General features: G+C 39.2%; 1 long non-coding RNA gene across 2 annotated transcripts; it reads left to right on the forward strand.

The window, feature by feature from the left end:
- The first annotated feature begins 657 nt into the window (after positions 1-657).
- On the forward strand, positions 658-5,444 carry LOC134187398 (uncharacterized). 2 transcript variants are annotated; one of them, XR_009971094.1, is made up of 4 exons: positions 658-1,125; positions 3,523-3,737; positions 4,919-5,009; positions 5,074-5,444. It is a non-coding gene; the product is annotated as an uncharacterized LOC134187398 (long non-coding RNA). The 2 variants fall into 2 exon arrangements; XR_009971095.1 differs by having other exon boundaries at positions 3,553-3,737.
- The last annotated feature ends 1,667 nt before the right edge of the window (positions 5,445-7,111 follow it).

The raw sequence follows: 7,111 nt of genomic DNA on the forward strand, positions 1-7,111 counted from the left end.
CGCGTGTAGTTACTAATAATGTTACAGTGGGATAGTTGGAAATAATTGGGGAATATCCCGGGGAAAGGTCAAGACATGATGCGTGTACGAGCTACTGAGACCTTATGGGCTCTAGCTATAGGGCACCTTGCGAAGTAGTGTACATGCATGCATGGTTGTGTCAAAATTGGACAATGAGCTGAGACGATCATGAGTTCATGCGATGAGACAAATGCGAGAGATCAGCTAGACCTCTCATACTACCCAATAGGTAAACTCTACACATGACGTTGTGCTTTCAATTGAAGAGAGCAGATCATGAGATCCAGATTTCTTCGCTGCTCCCGCGCCAACACCAAGCGATGAAAGCACACTTTTGATGACAGCACAGACTCTATCTAATTTGCACTAATTGTTCTTGTCATATTAATTAATTAACTAGACACATTTTTCTGGAACGGCGTACAGTACACGCATCAAGTTTATATATATATATATATTAGTTATATATATATATATATTAGTTATATATATATATATATATATTAGTAATATATATATACAGTACTGTTTGTGATTCGTGTATATGTGTCTAGATATTAGTCGCTCTATTTCAAACGTTAGAGACAGTACAAACCAATAGTGATACGAAAGACGTTTGAGATGTCGGCTACTGGCAACTCTCCCACAGGCGACGCTTCAGACGTCAACGGTGATCCGTGGAGTGCATTACAAAAGAACTTCGTCTACGTGTGGAGTAAATTGAGTCTCACGTCCTTGTTTCTCTCTTGTTTGTATGCTTTAGATAGTACAGCTGTACCGATGCTTGTACTGATGTGTGGAGGCTTGTTTGATAGATAGAATGTACCCTATTTCCGCAAATAGTGCCCTATGCTCAAATTGTGCCCCATGCTCAAATTATGTTCCATGGTGACCCTATAACGAAATAATGCTTCATGCTCGATTAGTGCGTTATGGGGTAGTATTCAAGCCCAGTTATCATGCATTCGTGTCTTTCTATGTGTACGTTTGAGATGAAATGAACACCCATGCAGATAGAATCACAGACTGACGATGAAGATTCAACGTATGCAACAGACTAGGAATACGACTCAAGTGAAGCGAAAGCATCAAGGATACATACCAGTAAGACTGTAAGATTAGATTAGGTAGTTTGTTCATTATTTGTGTAGTGTGCTGCATTGTTGCACACGAACAATGCAACAGTCTTTATGCTTGCAAAATTTCCTATGCTTGAATTGCACCCCATACTCAAATAATACTCCATGTTTCAGAACTATGAAAAATAGTGCCCATCGAGTAGCAATCTCGGAAATGTGGCACTATAATTCTAACAAGTCATAAGACTACTAAACGTGCTATAATTCTAACAAGTCATAAGACTATTAAACATGCATATGCGTGTGTACTTAGTGTATGAAGCTTTGAAACGGTACTTGACGGCAGTTGGTCAACTTGCTGTTTGCTGTCCTGTGTACATGCATTTATACACTATTGGTTGCCTGCAAACTTGCAATGGTTTGCTAATATGGTATTTGGAACCACCTGTTGTCAGGCTGCATTTGGGAACATGACAAGAAAGTGCATTTTCTTGTATGTTGTTGACGATTTATTAACCAATAGAGTTGGAGGGAGAGAGACAATGGTTGGAGAAAGAGATAATGGTGGTAGACTCTTATATGTGTCGTAGTGTGGCGAATTGCCTTTACGAGTAATTAAATGCTGAGAGGATACTGGCTTGATAATTTTTGCTTTCCTTGTGTTTTGTGCTTCGAAAGTTAGGCACATCTTGGACTAAATATATGGCTATAGTTTTTGTACTGCCTTAATTATTTATTGATGTCTATACTAGCTACATTGCCCGGCTTCGCTCGGGTGCATTCAATTTTGAGGAATTACCATGAAAGTATCTCGTCTAGAATTTTTGTTACAGTTGGATGCTCTAAGTAATTAGCAGTGAGTATTCCATTTATAATTATATTCTGTATGCTCCTCGTTAGCTTTGGATAGTGACAGCTGGCTCAAGTTGAGTTTAATTCTAATTTAAAGAAATGAAACGCTCCTAGACTGAATCTAAATGCATTTATACTAGACATATGTCGTCTCTTGAACCGTAAAAGAAACTCTAATCCATTGTGTCGTCACGTATTGTGGCCTTGCATTTTAATTGTGACGTCACTTATTGTGACATCGCCTAGTTAAAATGTCTTATTCAATGTTCTATTAAAACGCTCTATTCCTGCTGCTTTGACTATGCGAAAGCGAAGAACTGTTTATTCTCTTGAACGCTATGATCTTGAATGTCGTACTTAGCAATACGAATGATGTCAGACAAAATAGAGAGGTCTATCGCTCGAGGGTTGACCATCGAAAGGGGACCCACTTATCGAAACTGACATCATTCGATAAGCATGCCTGGAGAATTTGAGTGACAATGAGTCAAACGTGAAGAAGTAGTAGGCGAACAGACAAGTAGGATTTTGTCTTTAGATATATGTATAGATTTCTATAGAGTTCTTTGAAAAACTTCAACTTTTGCCAAGGTTGTAGTTCTGTGTGTTTATGTAATCAGTAAGGGGTTATTGCATGGTATCTCCCTTTCTACACACATTTTTATTTGTTGCTGTAATTCCACAATGACCACGTAAGGCGAAGATGGCCTAGTGTCGAGGCTAGTGTATTAGTGTGATACACCAGTGTGATAGATTTGCACAGTTATGTAGGACACTAAAATATATAAATCTGTTATTGCTTCTCAATAATCCTCTTTGACACCCACATAAACGGAATTTCTCGAGTAACATTTACTGTAATAGTTTTGGCCAATCTACGAGTACTTACCCTCTGAGCTTTTGAGAACATCGGTGCTTGAATTCATGTCTACTATCTTCAGTGGCGTACACAGGGTTTTTTGTCTATTGCTAGCAATACCGCTGGGCTAAGGCCCTTTGTCTCAAGATATGAACTGGATGCCTTCCGGAAATTTTTAATTTGGAACATCAAACTTCGATTTATACTTGACAGCCAGCGCAGTTTTATGCTCTTTGAGCTTCTTTTAGGTGTTTTCACATCTAAATTAAGTTTCTCTGATCAATTTTTTTCCATTTATCTGTACACGAAGGAGTGGGCCTGCGGCAAGAAATTTGTGGTAAAAAATAGCAGATAGCCGTACATGCTGGCTCGTGTGGTTGACTTGTTTGTCGAGAGGAATCCTCGTCGCATGGCCATCAACTTTTCACAGCTCATGGCGAATTAAATGGCCTATTAAATAGTGACACCTTTAAGTGTTAATGTTTACCCTGCATTGTTGCACTGTTTAAAATCATTACAAGTTAATCGAATAGCAATTGTTAATTTATATTATTAAAACAATTGGTGACGTAATAAAAAGATTGACGCACAAACTTTCCTCAGTAATACCCCAGTGATTGAGCCTGTGTATTGTACTGATCGTTATACTGCTGCTTGTGGTAGAGAATATTCACCACTACGCACAACGAACAGTTTATGCTGTTGTTCTAGTGTGCTGATGGTGCGTTTGGCATGCTACAGGAAGAGAACAAGCAACTGAAAGAAAGATTGCTGATCTCTCACACTCGTGTGCACAATCCAAAGTCGAGAACACAAGGTTACAGGAGGAAAGCAAACGACTGTCGTTGAAAGTGCATGAGCTAGTGAAGGAGTTGAGCATAAAGGAGGCCGAATGGTGTGAAAAGAAAGAAAAATTGAAACTAAAGGTATTTAAGAGATCTGCTCAATTAAAGTATTAATCTATAAGTTATTAGATTATTATTTAATACAATTTACACAACGAAGGAAAGTTTAGCTGACAATTTCTTTTTTACTTCCTAGTTTATTGAACATGAGGATTGAATTTTTCTGATAGGCCAGACCAATTGATTGATATCTCACATTTGCATGCAGTGCAATGAAAACCCGGAATTGCTCAAAATGTCACATCGTCATTACTTTTTTATTTGAAGTTGATCGGTTGGTCCAGTGTTCATGTCCAAATATCTGTGAGCATAAATAGTTTAGTCAGTGTGGCCTTACAGAGACTTTGCTTATCCTGTGTTGCTTGACCATTGCATGCAAACAGCATAATCTTAATGTTAATGTGACATACTGGTGGGATTTGATGTCTGGAGGTGAATGAAGGGATGCAGACTACAGTACAACTGTTGCTGTACAGTGGAGGAGCAACTGGAGAGTGGGTGCAGAATTCATGCATCTACGGTACTATGCTACTGCTTCTAATGTTTCCTTAGACAAGGCTCCAATAACATTTTGAATTTTTTCAAATCGTATGTTTTTGTGGTCTTGATGTGCGATAGTATTCATGTTTGATTTAGTTATTATTTGTCAAGTGACAAGATCTACAAAATTATTTTGTTAAAAATAAATGAAACTTTTTAACTAAATGCAGATGCTTTTAACGGTTGTTTTACGTACTTTATGAATTGGTAGGATAAATCCGTTAGCATTTGGGCATAGTTTTTGTTTGGGTTTGGTCTGCACCCAGGCTGGACTAGGATAACTGCATTATCCAAGTTCAAGCAACAAATTCTGTTATTCTCATATCTCAAGGTTGCTGGGGTGACCCATGTTTTTGAGAGAGATTCATTGCTAGGTAGCAGGAGATATGAAGCATTTGGTGACACATGGCACTTAAACTAATATATGTCTCAGTGGCTTATGTCTGTTAGATTAGTATTGGAGTATTCTCAGTCGTACCGGCCACTTTCAACTATTTGGGGTATTACTTATTAACAGACATGCAATAGACATGAAATGGCCGGGTCTTGGTGCATAGCTACAACTCAATAGTGAAGCACTATGCCCAAGAGTTGGTTGTAATAACAAAAAAAACTAATTGTGGAAACCCGTTGACGTGATGATAGTTTGAAGTTTACTGTAGCAGTTGCAAATGAGTTGGGGAGAGCGTTATCATGAGTGGATGCGTCAAACTGAGCTCAAAATTCAAGAACTACAACAAACCAACTTTTCTTGTATGATTGTTTTCATTTTAAAGTTTCAATTTGAGTTGATTCTTGAACCGTCTTTGTTTTGTAGACGTAAAACGGTTTGCAAGAGCTCTGAATGTGGCCAAATTGACAAAAATGAAGAAACTTGCTAATAATGTGTGATCAAATCGAGTTACTTCCGTGTGCCAGTGCCATTGAAGTACATGCACATTTTTCCACATGTTGTGTGCAATTGGAACTTCTGTTTTGGTTGTCGATGATGCTATGAAGCTATAGAACAGTTAAGACCTTTTTATTAAAATGCTGAGACTTTTTGTTATTTTTGTCATTTAGTCAGATCTATTGTATTGGCTTGTAGTAGTATAGGCTGCTAGACCTACTGGCTCTAAGCCTCTGTTTCAGATCGAGAACTATGCCACTCAGTGTTCGAGGCCTATACAGTGACATGGCTGTATTAGTTTAATTCAGCAAATAGTTATTGTCACAATCCACTTGCTAATAGGAGTTGTGTTTACGGGTACTGTCAGTGGGAGGAGCTACACCAGCGTTTTGCGGTTGATTTATAGGGCGTGGCTTTACCGGTAGTATTATCTAAATGTAAGATGACAGAACGAGCTTCAACTTTCTTGTTTCAGCTCCCTCTTTGCTCTCATTCTCCTATCCTAGGTGAGTCAATCTGAAGTCTCATTTCTTCGTAAACTTTCTGCCTACTCTAGCTAACATCGTCGGAGTTAGTGTAAACTAATTAATTAATGAATTATGGCCATTCTGTCGACCCCACGCAAATGTTGATCGCTTCTCCTGAATTTCCAGGAACGACTGGCCAGAGTTCAACTGATCCTTCCTCCATTCTCCCTGTAATTTCATGAGGCACATCTGTGACCGTAATGCATTTTCCACCTCCAATGACTGCGATCGTTCATCAACATCAGGAGACGTATCGCCATCTCGACGATCTTCTAACTCACGACTACTTACCTTCAACTTTAGAATCAACTGAACCATAAATCTGTTTTGCTGAAACGTCTTCCATAATGTTAATATTAATATCCAATATTTTTGCACGTGACGTAGACTCGTGTCGAGTCCTCCCCCGCGCTATAGTATCTCACGAGGTATCATTTATGTACTTGTCTCGTGTTCTACGTTGATTCATTCGTATTTGCTTTTTCAAAGTGTGTTGATGATGTACCTTTCAGCTTCCATTTCACTCATCAGCCGTTTTCTCTCGTTTGATATCGCATCTTGCACATGAACTCTTCTAATTGAGATCATAAACGTCGTCTCTCTTGTTTACTTTTCCGCTGTTCTTCTAGAATTGTTAATTTTCTCTTGCCATAAATTTTGCATTACTTGCAGTCAGAGATGTCTGCAGTTCATTAATTAACTTTGATTTCAAGTGCTTCTCGTTCTGCTCTCACACGTTCCAGCTCCTGTGTCAGTTCAACAATTTGGTTGGCTTGGCTATTGCAACTTGCAAGAGCTGAAACGAACTCTGCCTCGTCACTGTGCGGTGTTTGAGCATCGTGAATCTTTGTTTCGGTACTGTTCTTATCATGTATCTACACCATCTACACCATCTACACCGATTATCCACACCATCTACACCATCTACACCGGCCATCCACACCATCTACACCCTTTGTAGCTAGATGTAACGTGGTGCTTTGACTTTCAGTTTGGCTACTAAATTTTCATCTCCTCTCTCTACATTCTCTACTGAGTCGAGTCACCTCCTGCTGTAACTTCTGGTCAAAAACAGTCACGTTGCGCGAGCTGCTCCTCTTTGCCAGTTTCTTTCCAAACTTGCAATCTCGCGTTCTACATTCTGGTTCTTGGCTATCAATTCAGTGATGTTTTGCGCCAGTACATGCGACGGTCATTAACTTAACTTGGATACTCGCTACTAGATATTGACCATAGAAGCCTTATGCAAACCAAACGCCATTTATGACACAATCATTGGAAATATTCCTGCATGGCACGAGCGTCCGAAAGCCCTGATCTCATGACGACCAAAGTTGGAGTGGTGACCAGAAGACAAGCCAACAGCGGAGATGGAATTCTACCGTTATAGCTGTTCCAAAACCAAATCTCTGGAAGGATATAGATTGAGAAGAGCTTGC

The sequence above is a fragment of the Corticium candelabrum genome, chromosome 11 (assembly GCF_963422355.1).
Source record: "Corticium candelabrum chromosome 11, ooCorCand1.1, whole genome shotgun sequence".
In the NCBI taxonomy this organism is placed as follows: Eukaryota; Metazoa; Porifera; class Homoscleromorpha; order Homosclerophorida; family Plakinidae; genus Corticium; species Corticium candelabrum.